Here is a 22328-nt window from a genome sequence, read left to right as displayed (position 1 = left end):
TTTTTCACTCTCCTCTTTCACTTTCATCAAGAGGCTTTTTAGCTCCTCTTCACTTTCTGCTATAAGGGTGGTGTCATCTGCATTTCTGAGGTTATTAATATTTCTCCCGGCAATCTTGATTCCAGCTTGTGTTTCTTCCAGTCCAGCGTTTCTCATGATGTACTCTGCATATAAGTTAAATAAGCAGGGTGACAATATACAGCCTTGACATACTCCTTTTCCTATTTGGAACCAGTCTATTGTTCCATGTCCAGTTCTAATTGTTGCTTCCTGATCTGCATACAGATTTCTCAAGAGGCAGGTCAGGTAGTCTGGTATTCCCATCTCTTTCAGAATTTGCCACTGTTTATTGTGATCCACACAGTCAAATATGAGTTAGGCAATGCCTGGATCTAGTGTTAACTCAAGTCAGATCTGTGGGCTGGCTACAGCAGACATTGCCTGGGAGCTTGGTGGTAATGAAGATTATCAGACGCCATCCTCTGACCTGCAGAATCTCAGGATGTGGGGGTGTTGGATCCAGAAGATATGGTTGAACAAGTCTTCCACATGCTTCTTACTGGTCCTAGAGTCTGAGAATCCTGGCTAGACCCTTGCCCTTTAAAGTGTGATGGTAAAACCTGAGTGCTTATCAGAAATACAGACTCTCATGCGTCTGTATTTGCGTCCCTAGGCCTACAGAGGAGTATCTGCATTTTTTACTAGCCTCCCCAAGGATTTCTTCGCACATCCCAGTGTGAGACACTCTTGTCTAGAAGGTCACAGTCTAGTGGGGGAGACATCTCCTTGGGTTCAAAAGATGCACCAGAGGAAGGTGGGAGGGGTCCAGAGTGCTCTGCAGAGACACCTACACTTAATCTGAGACTATAGACAGTGAGTTGGAGTCTATCAGAGAAGTAGGCAGAGGACCAGGGGTTGTGTTGCCAAAATGGCCTCTGTTCACTGGTGCCAAAGGGAAACACAGAGGTAGAGTTTTGGGTGAAGTAGAAAAGAGATTTTATTGCTTTGCCAGGCAAAGCAGGTCACAACATGCTAATGCCCTCAAGACTGTGGGAAGCTTCTGGAGAGGGTAGTGAGAATTTGTACAGTGTTCAAGGAGCAGGGAGTAAGCAGCTTGTAGATGATTAGTGGTTGGCAACAAAGTGAAGTTTCAAGCGTCTTCACCCTTCTGGTTTCAGCCAGTCTAGGGTCCATGTTCTTACCAGTGAACTGTGAGTTTGGTGATCTGCTATGTTGTAGAATGATAGTCTAAACTGTTACCAGTTCCCCAGTTCAACAGTCATTTTTCATTTCTACATCTTCACATTGAAGATCATTAACTCTTTGTTGATCATTAATGTTGGTCATTAACTCTTTCAGTTCAGTTCAGTCGCTCAGTCATGTCCGACTCTTTGTGACCCCATGGACCACAGCATGCCAGGCCTCCCTGTCCATCACCAACTCCCGGAGTCTACTCAAACTCATCTCCATTGAGTCGGTGATGCCATCCAACCATCTCATCCTCTGTCGTTCCCTTCTCCTCCTGCCTTCAAACTTTCCCAGCATCAGGGTCTTTTCAAATGAGTCAGCTCCTCGCATCGAGTAGCCAAAGTACTGGAGTTTCAGCTTCAACATCAGTCCTTCCAATGAACACTCAGGACTGATCTGCTTAAGGATGGACTAGTTGGATCTCCTTGCTGTCCAAGGGACTCTCAAGAGTCTTCTCCAACACCACAGTTCAAAAGCATCAATTCTTTGGTGCTCAGCTTTCTTCACAGTCCAACTTCTCACACGACTACTGGAAAAACCATAGCCTTGACTAAATGGACCTTTGTTGGCACAGTAATGTCTCTGCTTTTTAATATGCTATCTAGGTTGGTCATAACTTTCCTTCCAAGGAGCAAGCATCTTTTAATTTCATGGCTGCAGTCACCATCTACAGTGATTCTGGAGCCCCCCAAAATAAAGTCTGACACTGTTTCCACTGTTTCCCCCCATCTATTTGCCATGAAGTGATGGGACCAGATGCCATGATCTTAGTTTTCTGAATGTTGAGCTTTAAACCAACTTTTTCACTCTCCTCTTTCACTTTCATCAAGAGGCTTTTTAGCTCCTCTTCACTTTCTGCCATAAGGGTGGTGTCATCTGCATATCTGAGGTTATTGATATTTCTCCTGGCAATCTTGATTCCAGTTTGTGCTTCTTCCAGCCCCGCGTTTCTCATGATGTATTCTGCATATAAGTTAAATAAGGTGACAATATACAGCCTTGACGTACTCCTTTCCCCATCTGGAACCAGTCTGTTGTTCCATGTCCAGTTCTAACTCTTGCTTCCTGACCTGCATACAGGTTTCTCAAGAGGCAGGTCAGGTGGTCTGGTATTCCCATCTCTTTCAGAATTTTCCACAGTTTATGTGATCCACAAAGTCAAAGGTTTTGGCATAGTCAATAAAGTAGAAATAGATATGTTTCTGGAACTCTTTTGGTTTTTCCATGATCCAGCGGATGTTGGCAATTTGATCTCTGGTTCCTCTGCCTTTCCTAATACCAGCTTGAACATCTGGAAGTTCACGGTTCACGTATTGCTGAAGCCTGGCTTGGAGAATTTTGAGCATTACTTTACTAGCATGTGATATGAATGCAATTGTGCAGTAGCTTGAACATCCTTTGGCATTGCCTTTCTTTGGGATTGGAATGAAAACTGACCTTTTCCAGTCCTGTGGCCACTGCTGAGTTTTCCAAATTTACTGGCCTATTCAGTGCAGCACTTTCTTTAGTCAGCATTTTATTTCAAGGACACAGAGGCTTGTTTAACCTCCCTTTTTCTTTGATACTCCTCAGTCTTGAGGACTGAGAACAGAAAAGGAAATAAAGCTTTAGATTCCTCAGTCTTGATGACAGAGAACAAGAAAGGGAACAAAGTTTTAGATTGAGAGGTTAATCATAAACTTGGTAAGGAAACTCAATTTTAGTTCCCTTTGTTTCCATTTTCCCCAACTTTTTGAGAGAATGGGTTGATAAACCGCTCTGGTTACTTCCTACTGACCTGAGGGCATAGTCCTGCCTAATTTGGGGAAGGGACAGAGCTGAAAAGAATCCTAAGTTTCAAGCTTAGCATCAATACTTCTTATTCAGAAAACATTACCTCTATCTTTGATTGCTTTGTTGTAGCACATGGAGAAACATTCAAAATTATTAGATGTATTACAATGAAGAAAACGTTTAAATAACACCTTCGAAATATTTTTTAAAAGAGTGGTATTTTAGATGGCAATCAGGAAATTAAGTTTTGGAGTGTTTACTTTTTACTTATATATTTAGTAACCAAGTAGCCTTTTGCTCAGTGGCTATATAGCTTGAGCTGTCTCATTTGCTACTACTATTTTTAAAGTAGGAGTTTTCATACTTAAAAAGAGGACATTGAGACCATATGGGTGCAGTTGGCAGCTGCTAGTACATATGGTTTAGAAGACGGTTGATGGTGTTGTGAAGTATGATCAAGTTTAGAGAATTCAGGTTTTCAGTAACTTAGAAACGTGTCTGAACACACATTCATAATAGCCATGTAGTTCCACTTGGGATGTATGAATCATAGTTATTTCATTTCAATTTTTTAAATGTAATTTTTTAATGGCTAAAGCATGTTTAATAGGCCACAAAAGGCTGGTCTGATTCGCCTGAAGTTCAAATTCAATCATGTACAAGTCAGAACAATTTCCCCATACCGCAACATATGAAATTTTCTTCCATCATTTTCCCCCCTTTAATTGCAAATCTTTCCATAAACATCACTGATAATCAAAATAGTTTCCCAACATTGCCAAAGTGGCCAAGTTGCCTCCTCTGGGTCCATTCATGCACCTTGATGCTAGGCCTCTTTTTTTCCCCTAGTTCTCCATGTTGGGGGAAAACTAATCAGATATCATTAACAAACTCAGAGGCATATTAATGGGGAAATGCTTTGCAGGCTATGCATTTATCACTTGCACTTAATTGTCATATAACATACATGTGCTTTTAGCAATAGACTTAAAATAAACAGTGATACATGTCATGAATAGTTATACTCTGTGACAACTTCACTACAGAATTTTCTTTTCATCCTGAACATTGGGGTCTAAGTATGCTTAGAAGTAAAATAACTTTCCATGATGACAGGAAGACAAACATTCAGTAAACAGAGCAACTGAACTGGTTGGCTAATTCTCACAGTCCTGGTCCACACTTATATGTCAGCTGTCTTCTACTGCTGTTGTCTCCGTTTCATCTGGTGTGGGTATCCTTTGGGGTTAACAGTCTTTTCTATAGATAATCCTATGTGGACGCCCTTCTTAAATGGGAAATACGGAATTAAGAGTCAATTCCCTTCAGTTTTGTTGCACATGTGCTAGTCAAGAGTACCTATAAGGTCCTTTTTACTTAGCTTGGAGATAGTTTGTTAAATGATATCTTTTCCAGTGTACATAATCTCCTAGCTGCAGGTCACAAGACATTTGGTCTTTATCCAAAGAAAATTACTGTGATCAGACTTAGAAACAAGCTTAGAATATTCTTTTACTAATTCAATTAAACTTTATAATAATGTAACACAGCAACAAGGAGCCATCCCGGACAGAGATAATAAATACAAAGCCTCAGTACATACAAAGCTTCATGATCCACAACAGTTTAATACTGAAATGTAATTTTCTTCTCTAGATTCTCTTTATTTCTATGAAATAGAAATTCTCTCTGAAAACAGAGAGAAAAGAAAAATACTATAAGTTTACCCACAGACATAAACTAGCAAAATGTTGTAAATCATAAGTAGCTGAGTAAGAAGGATTTTCTATATATTAAAGCAAAGATGAAAAAGCCAGTAGTGGACCCGCTGGTGGTTCAGTGGTTAAGAATCTGAAGACAATGCAAGGAACCTAGGTTCTGTCCCTAGTTTAACACGTTAGATGTGGAATCTAAAATACAACACAAATGAGCCTATCTATGAAACAGAAACAGAATCACAGACACAGAACAGACTGGTGGTTGCCAAGGGGGCTTGAAAGAGGGATGCAGTGGGAGGCTGGGTTGGCAGATACAAGCTTTTATATAGAGAGCACATAAACAAGGTACTACTCTATAGCACTGGGGTTCCCTCATAGCTCAGTTGATAAAGAACTGCCCGCAATGCAGGAGACCCCAGTTCGATTCCTGGGTTGGGAAGATCCCCTGGAGAAGGGAAAAGCTACCCACTCCAGTATTCTGGCCTGGAGAATTCCATGGACTGTATAGTCCACCAAGAGTTGGACACAACTGGGTGATTTTCACTTTCACTCTATACCACCAAGAACTATACTCAATATTCTGTGATGAACCATAATAGAAAAGAATATTTTAAAAAAAGAATGTGTATAGAACGGAATCACTTTGCTGTATAGCAGAAATTAACATAACATTGTAAATCAACTATACTTCAATAAAAGGTATGAAAACTGAAAAAAAAAATTTTCAATACTTGTACCCAGATTTTTAGAGCAGTGTTATTTACAACTGCCAAACATAGAAGAAACTGAGATGCCCTTCAGTGGGTGAATGAATAAACAGACTGTGATACATCCAGACAATGAAATATTATTCAGCACTGAAAATAAATGAGCTATCCAGGCCATGAAAAGAAGCTTAAATACATATTACTAAGCGAAATAAGCCAATCTGACAAGGGTACATATTGTATGATTCCAAAGCATGACCTTCTGAAAAAGGCAAAACTATGGAGACAGTAAAAAGATCAGCAGTTGCCAGGGATTAGGGAGAAAAAATGCAAAGGCAGAGCACCTTTTGAAGAGCAATTTTTAGGGTTATGAAAATGACACCATTGTGATGGACACATATTATTACTCATTTACCTAAATTCATTAGACTGTACAACACCAAAAGTATAGCCTATTATAAACTAGGGACTTTGGGTGATGATGAGTCACTGTAGTAGGTTCAACAGCTGTGACACTGTTTGGGGGATGACGATAATAGGGGAGGGTGAGGGTGTTTGGGGGCAGTGGGTGAACGGGAAGGGAACTCTGTCCTTTCTCCTGGGTTTTGCTGTGAACTTGCAACTGCTCTAAAAAATAAAGTCCATTAAAAAAAATCTTATGAGGCCACAGGTAGCTTAAATAAAGTTGAAGTAACTTTGCCAGAGATCCCACAGTTGCACAGTGATGGAGCTGCAGGCAGAGCAGGCACGGACCCCCTGTCTCGCTCCAAGGCCTCATCAAACCAATACATTCTGCAGCTTCTATGGATCTGATCAGAAGCTACCTTTCTGTGTGACTTGCCTTTATTCCTTCTGCACATGAATCACCTGTGCAGACTGCAATCCATTTGGAGTGGGACCTGACAGCCTGCATTTCTAGGGAGCTCCCTGCTAACAGGGATGGAGCAGGTCCGGAGGGGACACTCTGAGTCACCAGGGCTTGTGTTCCATCCGCACCGACCTGCTGGTTGAGTCCTGCACACACCCCGAGTTTTATCATCACTGTCTTACTGATGCTACCTGCACCCAGAATGTCTTACTGCCACATTTTTGCTTGTTGAAACTCATAATCTCCCTTAGATATACACATTAAAATCTACTCTGAAGATAAATCAGCACCTGACCCTCACCCACCCATGAGAGGCAGAAGTGATTTCTCCCTCTGACAGGCTTCCCTTGCCTTCGGCACCATTTCTTGCAGCGCTTGCTTCTCCTTATTAACTGGCGCCTCCCTCCTCACTGACTGTGCATGTGTTCACTTTTGCTATTTTGAAAGCACTTTCAGGAGAGGAACTCTATCTCTTTCATCTTTACAGGTTTCTTAACAGCAAGCAGGGCTTTGTACACGGAAAGAAACATGACCTTGCCTTGCCCCTTTCTTATTTCCCTGACACTGGCCCTCTCTTCTGTAAAATGGAATGTTTGGAGTGCAGTGAGGTTTAAATTAAATGTCATATGTTAAATGTCCACAGTAAGCCCCTGCCTGATAAATACTTATTGAATTGGATTTTCCTCTTTTATTATCTGAATAAGGAAAGGAGGTGGGCATGAAAGTGAGTTAATGACAGAGCCAGGCCTAGTACCAGGTAACTCAACCTTTATTCAAGTCATTCTTCCACTCTGTCAAGCTCTGGGGGACCTTATTTCAGTTATGTGAGTACCTCCCAGTCATTTATGTGACTAAAATTTATCAGTATTTACAGAAGAAACCTAGAATACTGTTTTCTGGCTCACATTTCTTGCAGAAATCATTGGCTAAAATTCAGATAAGGCTTACAAATTAAAGGCATTGATGTATCCTTACATCTTGGTAAATGTTAAAGTAACATAATATATTGAATACCCATCTATAATGTAATGATATGTCTACTTAACTCAAAATAGCCGAATTCAAAGTAGGAAATGGTTCCAGATTAAACATGATCATATAAGAGAAGATAAATGGTTATGATCAACCAGAGTGATTCTGCTCAACTGGGACACCTTGGCAAACTCTTGATTTCTCATTTCCTTCATCTGTAAAACGCAGATACTATTAATACCAATCCCCTTACTCGCATCTCATAGTTCATGAAATGAGCAAAAATTGCCAATTTATATAAATGCTATAAAATATAGCAAACTGTCCATGTGCAAAGCTTCATTAGCAATAGCTTTGGGCATAATCCAGAGCTGGGGCTAAAGGCAATTTCTGTGAATATACAGAAGGTAGAAGTCTTGGGGAGGACCAATGACTAAGTATTTCGCCTACTAGTATTATTTTTTAGATTTATGGTCTTTGCTCCAACTGCTCCAGGTATGAGACGTGGGACACGTGTGAGGAGGTCAGAGAGCAGATTGCTTCTGGAGCCACCTTCCCTGTTTTAGAATAAGAGAAGTTGGTTTATCTGATGTAGGCACATTGACTGGCAGTGCAGGCTTGCAAATTCCTTCAGTATTATATCTTCTAGACTGCATAGGGTACTGAGTTATTAAACTTTTTCTATGGAAGTAGCTGAAGATGACATGCAAACTGAGTTGTGTGGACTCAGGAAGATCTGCACAAAGGAAGATGTGCACAAAGAACTGCACATCCATATGTCTGTATAAAACAAACAGAATCTGGACTTCATTAAGGGACCTGAGGAATAAAGTATTCTCTAATAAATGTCTTTATAATCACAGTGGAAAGGAAGAACTAGGACACCAAAGGAAATGGGACTCCGCCATAGTAATCTGTTGGTGGAAGCCTGGAGGAGTGGGAGAAGGAAGGAGTCCATGGCTGTGTCTGATGCCAGAGAGGTTGTGCCTTCTCTAAAGATGGGGAATGTAGAGGCTCTGGGAGGTGCCCTATTCTAGACTGCCAAGGAGGATGCCAAATCACCCAGGAGGATGGCTTTTTCTCTTAGCTTTTGGCGGATAATCCAGGAACAACCCAATGTGACTTTCAACTGAGACGCCAGACCTAACGACCTCTGTGCCCTGAAGGTCACAATGTCCACAGGAGGTGGGCTAGTGAGCTGCAGCAACTACGGGACAGGGCACTTGGGCTGTCTGACTTTTGCACCCAGATACTGCTAATGCATGAAATACTTCATCATCTCTCTGGTTGCCTCATCAAATGTTTGCTGTCATTGACTTATGATCGCAAGCACCTTTATTTTCTAAGGGAGGACAGAGAATAAATTTAATTGACTCAGGGGTGGTGAGGAGGACAGAAAAGGAGGCTGGAGGGTGATGTGGTCTTTCTTCCCTGTCTGGCTCCCTGAATTGCATCTGAGCCCCGATGTTGGAGGACTAAGCTGCTTTCATTACGGACTGTGAGATTCTTGCAGGTCTGAAGAATTGTAGGCTGTAGGCTCAGAACTGTCTGTGAGTTACCTGGCCCAGCGCTGGGACCTGGAGGGCTGGCACCCTCACAATAAAGCCCATTAGTGAAGGTTTCAACGATGCTAGCAAGAGGCTTCTCAGGCAGACTGAGTCGGGGCTGGCCGAGGCGGCGGCAGAAGTGCTGTGGTGACAGCATCTAACAGACTGACTTGTGGACACATGTGAGGACCCACTTGGGGACCCTTTGAAATAACTCAAGAATATATTCTTGACTGGGCAGAGGGGAAACTTTCAACCTCAATTCAATGCACTCTGGGCATACTCAAAAAAGAATCTACTGATTGCCCTGACTAGGACTTCCAAAACTATGTTGAAAAATAGTGGCAAAAGTGGAAACTTTGTTTTTGTTCCTGATTTTAGAAAAGAGTGTTTTCAGTTTTTCACCACTGAGAATGATGTTTGTGGTGAGTTTGTCATATATGACCTTTATTATGTTGAGGTAGGTTCCTTGTATGTCCATTTGCTGAAGAGTTTTTATCATAAATGGGTGTCAAATGTTGTCAAAAACTTTTTATGCATCTACAGAGGAGACTGGCTGGCTATACAGTCCATGAGGTTGCAAACAGTCAGACACAATAGAATGATTAACACCTTCACTTTTTTCATTGAGATTATCATATGATGTTTATTTTTCAATTTGTTACTATGGTGTATCACATTGACTGACTACATAGACTGAAGAATCCTTGCATCCCTGGGATAAACCCTACTTGATCATGGTGTATGATTCCTTTAATGTGTTGTTGGATTCTGTTTGTTAGTATTTTGTTGAGGATTTTTGCATCTATGTTCATCAGTGATATTGGCCTGTAATTTTCTTTTCTTGTTATATCTTTGTCTGGTGTTGGTATCAGGGTGATGGTGGCTTTGTAGAAGAGTTTGGGACTGTTCCTTCCTCTGAAATTTTTTGGAAGAGTTTGAGAAGGATAGGAGTGAGCTCGTCTCTAAACATTTGATAGAATTCACCTGTGAAGCCATCTGCCCCCTGGTTTTTGTTTTTGTGGGAGATTTTTGATCACAGTTTCAATTTCAGTGCCTGTGACTGGTCTGTTTCATAATTTCTTATTTCTTCCTGGCTCAGTCTTGGAAGGTTGTACTTTCCTAAGAATTTTCTAATTTCTTCCAGGTTTTCTATTTTATTGGCATATAGTTGTTCATAATCTCTTATGATCCTTTGTATTTCTGCATTGCCTGTTGCAATCTCTCCTTTTTGTTTTTAATCTTATTGACTTTTCTTCCTTTTATTCTTGATGACTCTGCCTAATGGTCTGTCAATTTTGTTTATCATCTCAAAGAACCAGCTTTGGCAGTCCTAGCCATGGCAATCAGAGAGGAAAAAGAAATAAAAGGAATCCAGATTTGAAAAGAAGAAGTAAAACTCTCACTGTTTGCAGATGACATACTATACATAGAACACCCATAAAGATACCATCAGAAAAGTATTAGAGCTAATCAATGAATTTAGTAAACCAACAGCATACAAAATCAATACACAGAAATACTTTGCATTCCTATACATTAACAACAAAACAATCAGAAAGAGAAATTAAGGAAACAATCCCATTCACCATTGCAACAAAAAGAATAAAATACCTGGGAATAAATCTACCTGAGGAGACGAAAGACCTGTATGCAGAAAACTGTAAGACACTGACGAAGGAACTCAGACAACACAAACAAAAGCAGCTAATATCATGTTCCTCAACGGGGAGAATCAATATCATGAAAAAGACTATACTTTTCATAAAAACTCTACAGATTCAATGCAGTCCCTATCTAATTACCAGTGGCATTTTTCACAGAGCTAGAATAAAAAACTTTATAATTTGGATGGAAACACAAAAGTCCCTGAATAGCCAAAGCTATTAGTCAAAGCTAATCTTCAGAAAGAAAAAAGGAGCTGGAGGAATCAACCTTCCTGACTTCAGTCTATACTACAAAACTACAGTAGTCAAGACAGTATGGCACTGGCACAAAAAACAAAAAACACAGATCAATGGAACAAGACAGAAAGCCCAGAGATAAAACCGTGCACCTATGGGCACCTTATCTTTGACAAAGGAGGCAAGAATATGCAATGGAGAAAAGACAACCTCTTCAATAAGTATTTTGCTGGCAACACTGGATAGCTTCATGTAAGTAATGAAATTGGAACACCTCTTCACATCATACAGAAAAAGAAATAAAAGGAATCAAGATTTGAAAAGAAGAAGTAAAACTCTCACTGATTACAGATGAAATGGATCAAATACCTAAATTTAAGGCCAGAAACTATAAAACTCTTAGAGGAAAATACAGGCAGAATACTCATTGACATAAATTGCAGGAAGATCCTCTTTGACTTGCCTCCTAGAATAATGGAAATAAAAACAAAAATAAACAAATGGGACCTAATTAAACTCTTTTGAAAAGCAAAGGAAACTATAAACAAGATGAAAAGACAACCCTCAAAATCAAAGAAAATATGCAATTGAAGCAAATAACAAAGGATTAATCTCCAAAATATAAAAGTAGCACATGCAGGTCAAAGTCAGAAAAACAAACAATCCAATCAAAAAATGGGCAAATGATCTAAACACACATTTCTCCAAAGCCATACAGATGGCCAATAAACACATGAAAAGATGCTCAACATCACTCATTACTAGAGACATGCATATCAAAACTAGGGTTTCCCAGGTGGTACAGTGGTAAGAATTAGCCTGTCAATACAGGAGACACGAGACATAGGTTCCATCCCTGGGTCGGGAAGATCCCCTGAAGTAGGAAATGACAACCCATTCTGGTATTCTTGCCTGGGAAATCCCATGGACAGAGGAACCTGGCAGGCTACAATCCATGGTGTCGCAAAGGAGTCAGACATGATTTAGCGACTAAACAAGCACAACAACACATGATAATGCATATACATGGAATCTAGAAAAATGGTACTGATGAAGTTATTTTCAGGGGAGGAATACAGACCAGAACTGTGGACAGAGTGGAGGAAAGACAGGGTGGGACAAACTGAGAGAGTAGCGTTGAAACAGATAGACTACCATGTGTAAGAGAGATAGCTAGTGGGAAGCTGCTGTGTGAGCAGAGACCTCAACCCGCTGCTCTGTGTCAGTCTAAAAGGGTGAGATGGGGATAGGTGGGAGGAAGGTTCAAAAGGGAGGGGATGTATGTATACTTACAGGTGATTCACACTGCTGTACAGCAGAAATCAAGACAACATTGTAGAGCAATTATCCTCCAATTAAAAACAAATTTGAAAATGAATGCTTAGAGGGTAACTTCAAAAAATTAGATACACACAAATACATATAAAATAGATACACAAGTCCTACTGTACAGCACAGGGAACTCTATTCAATACCCTGTCATAATCTATAATGGAAAAGAATGTGAAAAAATATACATACGAATAACTGAATCTCCTTCTTGTGCACCTGAAACTAACACAATGCTGTAAATCCACTCTGCTTCAATAAGAAATAAAATGAATTGAAAAAATAGTCCACCTCAAAAAGAAACTTTGAAAAATAAAGAAATAAACTCTGGGGTGGAGCCCAGCTCTGCCCTTTGACCACTCTGTGGTGTCTGCCAAGTCCCTTCCTCTCCTCATCGATCACATGGGGTAACACCAGCATCCCCACCAACCTCGAGGGGTTGATATGGAGACTGCTGTCAAAAGGACAGGATGGACCGTGGGCAGTTGGCAACTGTACTGTGCTTTGCCCATGTGCTGACCGATCATCAGACCAACACCCCTGGTGTTCTACAACCCAGCCCTAGTCTTGAGGGATGATCAGTTCAGTTCAGTCGCTCAGTCGTGTCCGACTCTTTGCAAACCCATGAACTGCAGCACACTAGGCCTCCCTGTCCATCACCAACACCCGGAGTTTACCCAAACTCATGTTCATTGAGTTGCTGATGCCATCCAACCATCTCATCCTCTGTTGTCCCCTTCTCCTCCTGCCTTCAATCTTTCCCAGCATCAGGGTCTTTTCAAATGAGTCAGTTCTTCATATCAGGTGGCCGAAGTATTGGAGCTTCAGCTTCAGCATCAGTCCTTCCAATGAACACCCAGGGCTGATCTCCTTTAGGATGGACTGGTTTGATCTCCTTACAGTCCAAGGGACTCTCAAGAGTCTTTTCCAACACCACAGTTCAAAGCATCAATTTTTTGATATTCAGCTTTCTTTATGGTCCGGTTCTCACATCCATACATGACTACTGCAAAAACCATAGCTTTGACTAGACGGACCTTTGTTAGCAAAGTAATGTCTCTGCCTTCTAATATGCTGTCTGGGTTGGTCATAGCTTTTCTTCCAAGGAGCAAGCATCTTTGAGGGATGATAACAGGTGTTATTTGAGAAAAGTTTTTTTCTACTTTAAAACTACATTGGCAGAGTGAAGGTTAATCATATTTAAACCTGTTCCTCACTGAGTATTTCTTAGAGACGGTAATGTCCTGTGAATCTCCATGAGTGTTTTCCACACAGTGTCTGAGAGGCCCTGAGGGCTCCCACACCACATCCTCTGCTGGAATGCTGTATTAGATAACACGATGATCCCTGAGTGGAGGACGAAGGTGTCAGACTTGGTGTCACCTCTGATGTTAATGCTTGGATCACAGCAGATTGGAAGGACAAATGAGTTCATTTAACCAATGAAGTGTTAATGTGGGGTTACAACCTGGAGGACAGAATGTTCCTGGTACCAGAAAAACCCCAGGAGAAATCCCCGATGTGCATGATGAATCTGACCAAGATCTCCCAGAGTCACCAGTGCCCTTCCAGAGTCCACACAGGCCCCTGAAAGTCACATTTCTAACAAGAATCCTCTGTGAGCATGATTCTCAGAGATCAATTGGCCCATAGGAAAGGCCAACATTGTAATAACAGACACTAGAAGAATGTATTTTTAATACCACTTAACTGTAACTTAAATATCAATAATAGGGTACATTGTGAGTGTATTCTACCACAATAAAAATGGGGAGGGGGATGAAAAAAATAATACACATTAAGAACCTTAGAATAGGACTTCTGCCTTGGTCATTCAATTCTTCCCATTCATTTATCCACTGACACTTAGGCTGTTTTCATACCTAGACTATTGTGAGTAATGCTGCAATAAACATGGGAGAACAAGACATTTCACTGAGATAATGACTTGATTTCGTTGAACTCCGGGAGTTGGTGATGGACAGGGAGGCCTGGCGTGATGCAATTCATGGGGTCGCAGAGAGTCGGACACGACTGAGCGACTGAACTGAACTGAACTGATACTACATACACAGAAGTGGAATTGCTAGGTCATACAGTAGCTCTATTTTTAATTTCTTAAGAAGCCTCCATACTGGTTTCCACAGTGACTGCACCCGTTTACATTCCCACCAACAGTGCACGAGGGTTCCCTTTTCCCTACATCCTCAAAACTCTTGAAATCTCTTGTTTATTTCAAAATAGACACTCTCACAGGTATGAGGCGATATCCTACTCTGGTTCTGACTTAACATTTCCAGGATGATCAGTGATGCTGAGCACTTACTCATATATTTCTGGGAAATCTGTATGTCTTCTTGGAAGGTAGGTATGTCTAGGTAGGTCACTTACCCAAAGTGAATTATGGTATCTTCCGGTGGAAGAACTCAGTGTTGGGCCCAAAACCAATGCTCTGAAATGATTTATTGCCTGGGAAAGTGATCCCCACATACTGCTACTTAAAAAAACAACAGTAGAAGAATAACTACAGTCAAAGTTCATCTTATTTGTAAACATAAAACATGTACAGAAGAGAGAAAACTAAAAGAAAATATTAACCCATCAAAGAATGTACAGTGCTGCCTCTGGGTAGGGGATTATGAATAATTTTGAAGTTTGTTTTTTCTCCTTTTGTGATTTTAAGCTTTTCTGGAAACAAGTTTTATAACTGGGAAAATCACTTTTAGAGAAATGTACATCTAAGGGGAAAAGGAAGAAAGGCATGATGGACAAGAGGTCCTATCTTAATTCAGATGAGAGCTCAGATGTTAAGGACCTTTAGGGTAAATGCATTTCTTTAAGTGGTCCTCGACTTCCTACGCTGACAGAGTCCCCACCCCTCCTGGTAGATGTTGCCCTCCCTGCCAGCCTCAAACCCTGCACACCAGGTCACTGTCCTGCTGATCAGCCCAAGGTGGCAGCCAGAACTCTGATCCATACAGCTACAAGGTCTGGATGGAGGTCCAGAGGAAGAAAAATCAACCCTGTCTCCTTCTGCCTGGTAATGATTTCTGCAGTGAAGCTGTCAGAAATTACTGCTGCATCCCTCAACTGACAGGGAAGGGAGACTCTGAAAACTATTCAGAAGACAGGAATGGTAAAAGGAAGTAATGACCACTTCCGTTCCACGGCAATTTCAAGAAGTACAGCAGTTTATACATTTTGTCTGTGTCTAGCCCGCTGCCTGTATTTGTTGATTTTAGTGACTATAAACATTCCATCCAAGGGCTTTCTTAGCTTCACTGCCAAAAGCAGTTCCCCAATCCTACTTCCTATTAGGTGTCAAGTTCTTCCATCAGGAGTTCTAGATTTCTCAGGGTTTCCAGGAGCCTAAATGCTGCCCTAGGAGTGGGGGTAGGGAGGTGAGAGGTGGCTGCCGGCTCCTGCTTGGCTTCTCTGCTCGGAGTGGAGGCAGCTATGGAAATCTCTATCTCCAAGATCACTGAGCAGATGCTCAGTGACTGGTTTACAAATGCTACTGTTCAACAGTCTGAACTTCTCTTTGGTACCAAGCCTTTCTCTGTCATCCTTTGACCCAGTCTTCTGGGATGTCCCACTTCATTTATTCATTTCCACCATCTCATCTATACATCTCATTTTCCACCAAAGAGAAGTTCATTGAGAAAAATCCAACCTTAATGGTGATTTTGTCTAGAACACCTTGGAGCTCCCTCAACCCCATGTGGCTACAATTCCAGGTCAGGTGTCAGAATCTGGCTGGGAGACCCAAGCTGCCTCGTCCCCCGTCAGCATGTTAGCAGCTTATGGTTTCTTTGTCCCTGATGGACCTGAGGGGCCTGAGTCTGTACACAGAACAGCGTTCTTTCTTGCCTGTGTAATGGACATGGAGTTGACCCTCTCCTGCCTCCTCGTAGAGGAAGCAGGGACACTTAGTCAGCTGATAGAGCAAGTACCATAGAACCCTGCGGTACCTCCTGCAGAAAAGGACAGAGACTATGGGGTTCGTGCAGCAGTGTGCATAGGCAATTGCCTCTGTCACTTCAATGGCCAAGTCCAGCTGGCTGCAGTGCTCACACAGGGAATCCTGGAAAGCAGAAACACAGTCAGATTGCAGGGCACCCAAAAGAGAAAGAAGGTGATCATGATGACAAAAATCAGACGTATTATGTTGGCCTTCTTATTCCAAGTTCTGAGCATAATCTTTATAATCTTTATATGTCCATAGCAGACAGTCATGACCAACAGAGGCAATATCAGCCCCAAGATGTTCAGTTTCAGAGCCAGGAACTGCTTCCACTTTCTTCCATGGCTTTCAGGAGGAAAATGAAGACTGCAGGTGTAGTGGGTGAGCCACCACTGGGTCTTGGAAAAGTACAAGCTGGGGACAGAAGCCAAGATGGCCAGGACCCAGATGAAAATGCTGGTGACAGTACCAGAGGTAATGTTCCAACACTGACGTTTAAACTGGGGGTGGACGTTAGTCAGGTACCTGTCGATGGTCAGCAGGATGATGAAGAAGATCTCGCTGTACAAGCCCAAGAAAAAGAACCCAAAGAGCAACTTACACATGGCATCTCCGAAAATCCAGTCATCCTTCACCTTGTAGTCGATCCAGAAGGGCAGCGTGAAGAGGAAGATGAGGTCAGAAATGGCCAGGTTGAGGAGGTAGATGCTGGTCATGCTTTTGAGCCTCTTGTATTGCATGAGGACCAGGACCACCAGGATGTTGCCGACCAGGCCAATGACAAACACCACCGAGTACAAGGGGGGCAGCAGCTGGGCCCCAAAAGCCCTCTCCTGTGCCTTCTGGCATGGGGTCATGTCCCCATAGTCGTATTCCGTGGTCATGTCATAGTCCTTTGCGGTGGTTGAAGTTTCCATCCTGGCTTCTCCCACGGGTCAAGGGAAATGTTTCCGTATGTATTTGCTGTTAGAGGCAGTGGGCTCTGGACAACAAAGACAAGGCAGTGAGTACACGTCCTTAACCCCTGGACAGCTGCTTACTAGTGCGTACTGCGTACCACGCCCTGTGGAGCCAGGGAGACCCAGGTCCTCTGCCCTCATGCAGCCTGTAGCCTACCACACTAACAAACAGGGCGTGCACACATCGCTAACCCAAGTGCTCTGGCAGTGAGTGCCCTGAAGGAGACGTCCAGAGGACGGAGAGCGCAGACAGGGGAGGACAAGGGAGGCCTCACGCGTGTTCACGACCAAGGCTTCCCGAGGGCTTCCCACGGACTCGGCGTTGGGCTCAGTGATAAACAGCCCTTGAGGGGGCACCATGGTCATTCCCCATTTTAGAGGTGAAGGCACATAAGATGGGAGCAGTCAGGACACAAAGCTGCTGAGAACAAGAGCTGGAGCTCAAACCCTGGTGCGTGCCACTCTCAGGCCCATTCCTGAAACCCCTGGCTTTCCTGCCTCCAATCAGGGCAGTAACTCTGAACTGTAGGGTCCCCAGAGGAGGCTGGGAAGGAAATCAGTCCTGCCTGAGAGTCCAAAATCTTTGTTTTTGGATTTCAAACATTTTGTTTTCTTTCAGGGCACACCTAATATCATTGTATTACAGGAATCAAACAGTATAACAACAAAAAGTTTTTTCTTAAGGATCACTTACATTCCTCATTCAAAACAATTCCTCCTAGTACTCAATATGAACTACAAGTTTACCCTAACTATTTTGCTCATCATGATTGGAGAATTTCTACGGTGCTACACTAGATGAGGCTGTTACTACCTAGGCAAGAAAAAAAAAAAAATGTGTCATTTGCAACACATGAATTGGTGTCATAGCTGTAAGTTTTAAAGAATCTTTTAGATAAACCTTATTTTATAGAAAAAGTTAAATAGAAACACTAATGTTGGAGTTAAACTACCTGTATCTTGAACTGCATCAGATGCAAGGTATCTTTCTTGCTTTTGAGGTGAAAAAGAATCTCAGTTAGAAGGGATACAGTGCCCTCTGGGCACAGGACAATGTGCATTTGCCTGTCACCAAGACTGGGGGACACTACTGTCATTAGGTAGGAAGGGCCAAGGATGACCTGCAATGTAAAATTCACCAAACACAAACAGTGCCGTGGTGCTGAAACACTGGATGGCCGACCTGCCCCACCAGCCGGGCCCATGTTACACAGTCGTCTGTAGTCACCCAGGTGACTCTGTAGACCTTTCATGACAGCTGCGAGGAGGAGTCAAAGGGAAGCACAGACTGGGAGGAGTGGGCTGACCTGGTAAGGAGAAGAGGGGGCTCCAAGGAAAGAAAGGCTCAAAACAGCCTCAAGATAGGAAGTGTCACACAGGGACCAGACAGAGGCTGGAATTCTCCTAAAATAAATTATAGGAGATTTGTAACGAGGGTTGCCAGAAAGCAAAAACAAACAAAAAACCATTAGATAGCCTGCCTTTGCAGAAAATCCCCAGCCCCTGCTTTTCAGCTCTCCTTTCCATCCTTTCCAATCACTTATTGAAGACTCCTCCCCAAAAGAGCACAAGCTTTTGTATAACCTACCAGCTCTGTGACCTCGGATAAATAACCTACCGCCCTGAGCCTCATTCCTCACCTATAACGTGGAAAAGTACCCTTACCTTCCAAGGCTGATGTATGGGAATGTCTGAGCCTTCCCCTGGATATTATCAGGTCCTCAGTAAATACGAGGGGACTTCCTTCCCTGCAGGTGCCCTGCTCTGAGGCCCAGCACCACCAGGAATATCCCAGATTTCAATCTATTCTTGCCAATGTACCCCTCTCCCTACAGGTCTGTCTGTAGTTAATCTGGAAAATGAATTCTGCTTGAGAGTGATGGACATTGACAGTCCTTTCCATCTGCACTGCACTGTGAACTTTCCAAAATGCTGCCATCAATCTAACTGATTTGACCTAAACATCGATCAGTAAAGTGAGTGGTACCTACATCATAATTCCCATATAAAATCTTGAGAGTCCAGTGCTCCTCCTTCCACAGAGCTTAATGAATGCTTCCTGCTCACAAAATTCACATTTCTGCAGTGGCATTCGGAGATTAAAGCACAGGGGGGTGAGGTGCTGCTGGGCCCCCAGGCTGGGGGGCGGTCATTTCCCACCCAATCCATCCTTAGGGCTCTCTCCTCCATCTCTGAACTTGCATACAGCCAGTCAAGCCTCTTTCTGGAGAAATCCAGGCTGCCACTCACTAAACAAGCTGTGCTGGCAATTTCTGATTTCTGCTGCCCCTGCCAGTGCCGACAACTTCACGTGGCAGTCAGCACTTCTGGGTGGGCTCTCAGGCTTACTGTGTTAGCAGGGGCAGCACCGACAGCAAGGGGTGCGAGGCTGAGCCCGTGAGCCCAGTTTCTGGGGAATGCTGGCAAAGGTGGAGGCAAACTGCGTCAGCACTGTCAGGGGCCATCTGAACAGAGTCACTTCACACCCACTGCCACCTTCAAGCCAGTTCACTATTCCCCACTTGCTGGGCACCAGAAACAGCTCCTGGGCATGTCCCTAAAGGGAGATGGCCTGGAGTGAGGCCCCGGAGGCGAGACCCAAGGAGCATGTTGCCATGTCACGTGCCAGTCCGTCTGCAGCCTGCTACTAACGTCTGCCCCAGGCCGTTGCCCCAGTGGTCCAGCGCCAGCACCCTTTATCCTGGGAGTTGGTGAAGCCTCTGGACAGACAAAGGGCTGTCTGTGGTGGTGGAAGATGCCCAGGCCTGGTGGGGTGCAGGAGCTGGCTTCTACTGGTTCATAAGAGCCAGCCGTGTGCAGCTGTTCTGCATCCAGCATGCTGGTGACTCAAAGTCAACCAGAATGGGAATATTTACATATGGGAATCGGCCATCACTAGGAATCAGGGCACGTTTCTCAGGAGAATTAGCTGATAAACACTTACCAGCACATCCATGCCCTTCAGTCTGAATAGCCTAGAGTTGTCCTAGAGCCAGAATGGGGACTTAAGGGTCAGTGAGGGGCACAGAGCCTGGTGGTTGGCTGTGCAAACTTCAGGGGATTTCTAATCCTGAAAGTCTAGGACCCTCCAGACCTACTGGAGGAAAGGCTGAAGTAGATGCCTCCAAGTAGCCCCCGTGTTCCTGCACCTTTAGAATGAAACTCTGACCTTCCTGTTCTTTAGAACAGAATGGATGTTCCCCCAGGAGGTCACGTGGATGGCTGCCTGCCTTCCAGCAGGTGAGATCCTACCTCCTCCTAAAACAGCACACAGTCCTAATTCTGAGGATCCTTGTGTCTAGTCCTCTTCAGAAAATATCTCAGTATCAAATCATCTTTGCCTCTGCAATTGTTTCTCTGATTAATCTTACCCTTTTTGCTAAAATTGCTTCTTACGGCACATTTGGGCTTTGTTTCCATAGAGAAAATTGACTGTTGTTAGTGTCTTGAATAACTGTCCGCAGAAAGTACCTTAATACTGGGATGACTTTCTTAATCACTCACCAGAAACCATTGTAAAAGAAAGTATCCTGTTTTTAGCAGAAAGATAATCTCCCCCCAAAACAAAAAGAACACCTTAGGTTATGTCGGAGCACCCAGTTGTTTAAATCCATGCATCCTCAGTATTGCTATGCAATTCATTGCCCTTCAGAAACATCGCTGGGTCCTTAGGCATCTGACTGGCCCTTGAAGAATTCTCCACTTCTGACAAGACAGACAGGTAAACAAGTCATGTCCTGCAATAGGAGGACTGCAGTCCACACTGTCCACATGCTAACAACAAGACCCTCACCAGTAACTAACACAGAAAAGACAAGTGTCACTTACTCTGGTTTCAGAGGACTGTGTCCAGGAGGTGTGTGTCTGAAGGACATTCCTCTCTTCTCCTATCTCGACCACCCTGGACTTCCAGATCAAGGAATTAATATCAGGAAGCAGAAAAGTAGCATCTGGGACTTTGGAACTCCTCTGCCAGTACTTCTGGTAAATTGCCAGGCTTGCACACCAAGGCCACTACACCTGGTCCCTTTGGAGAACCTTTCATTCCCGTCTGGGGATTTTCTACTAAAAACATCCCATTTGTGAGGTGCCGCTTTGACCAAGGCCACCACCAGCTTAGGGGGACTTGGACGTCCGTCTGAGCCTAGGGCTCTTTGTTTTTTTGTGTGTATGCGGCTTCCGTTTGTCTGGTGAGGATTTTGGTTTTGCTTTCAGTTCTGCGTACAAGGCTGTTTTATGCCATGCATTGTGGCCATTGCTTCCTCTTCCACATCTGACACTCCCCCAGGGAAGACTGGCACACTGGTCGACCTATAGCTATGAATCTATTGCTTAGAAGAATGAGATCCCACTGTGATTCTGTTTGACCAATGCACATTCTTTAAAGTAATGAGAGGTGGCCTAAATTAGTATACTATTCTTCAGCTAGAATTGTTTTGTCACAGAATGGAAAGGCTGGGAACACTCTCCACTCCATCTGTGCCAGGCACTCTGGTCTCACTCCCGTGGGGGAACTGAGTCACTCTGAACCCCCATAGAGCATCTCTGGGTTTGTTTTCTTTCAATAGCTGAGCCAATCTGTTTGGAAGCCTTTCTTGATCTGGAAGTTTTAAACTGTACCTCCTCTGATTTTCTGTCTGTGTGGACAGAGCTTATCTGTCCTTTGTATTTTTCTATGTATTGTTTCCGGATGAACCACTCTGGCATTTTGTATGATGGGAAATTCTACTCGCTCATTGCAAGCCACTTTGGGAGTGGAAATGGAATCTTTGAGCTACACCTTGTCTGATCTTTTGTTTGTGGGACCATATTTGTTTTGTGCATGAATGTGCAACAGCATTTGCACTGACTGGCTGAGACAAATAATAAGGCTCACGTGTGACAACACAAGCTAGGCTTCAATAGTATGTGAACAGAGAACTTCCAGATGTTCAAGCTGGATTTAGAAAAGGCAGAGGAACCAGAGATCAAATTGCCAACATCCATTGGATCACAGAAAAAGCAAGAGAATTCCAGAAAAACATTTACTTCTGCTTCATTGATTACACCAAAGCCTTTGACTGTGTGGATCACAACAAACTGTGGAAAATTCTTAGAGATGGGAATACCACACGGCCTTATCCACCTCATGAGAAATCTGTATTCAGGTCAAGAAGCAAGAGTTAGAACTGGACATGGAAAAACAGACCGATTCCAAATTGGGAAAGGAGTATGTCAAGGCTCCATATTGTCACCCTGCTTATTTAACTTATATGCAGAGTACATCATGCGAAATGCCGGGTTAGAAGAAGCACAAGCTGGAATCAAGATTGCCGGGAGAAATATCAATAACCTCAGAT

At 43.1% G+C, this 22328-nt stretch overlaps 1 pseudogene; it reads right to left on the bottom strand.

Annotated features, from left to right (window-relative positions):
• Positions 1-14591: 14591 nt before the first annotated feature.
• On the bottom strand, positions 14592-16947 carry LOC133235478 (C-C chemokine receptor type 1-like; annotated as a pseudogene).
• Positions 16948-22328: the final 5381 nt, after the last annotated feature.

Source organism: Bos javanicus, chromosome 22 (genome assembly GCF_032452875.1).
Source record: "Bos javanicus breed banteng chromosome 22, ARS-OSU_banteng_1.0, whole genome shotgun sequence".
NCBI lineage: Eukaryota > Metazoa > Chordata > Mammalia > Artiodactyla > Bovidae > Bos > Bos javanicus.
The sequence above is the reverse complement of the archived record's forward strand: the minus strand, read 5'-3'. Positions and strand labels throughout refer to the sequence as shown.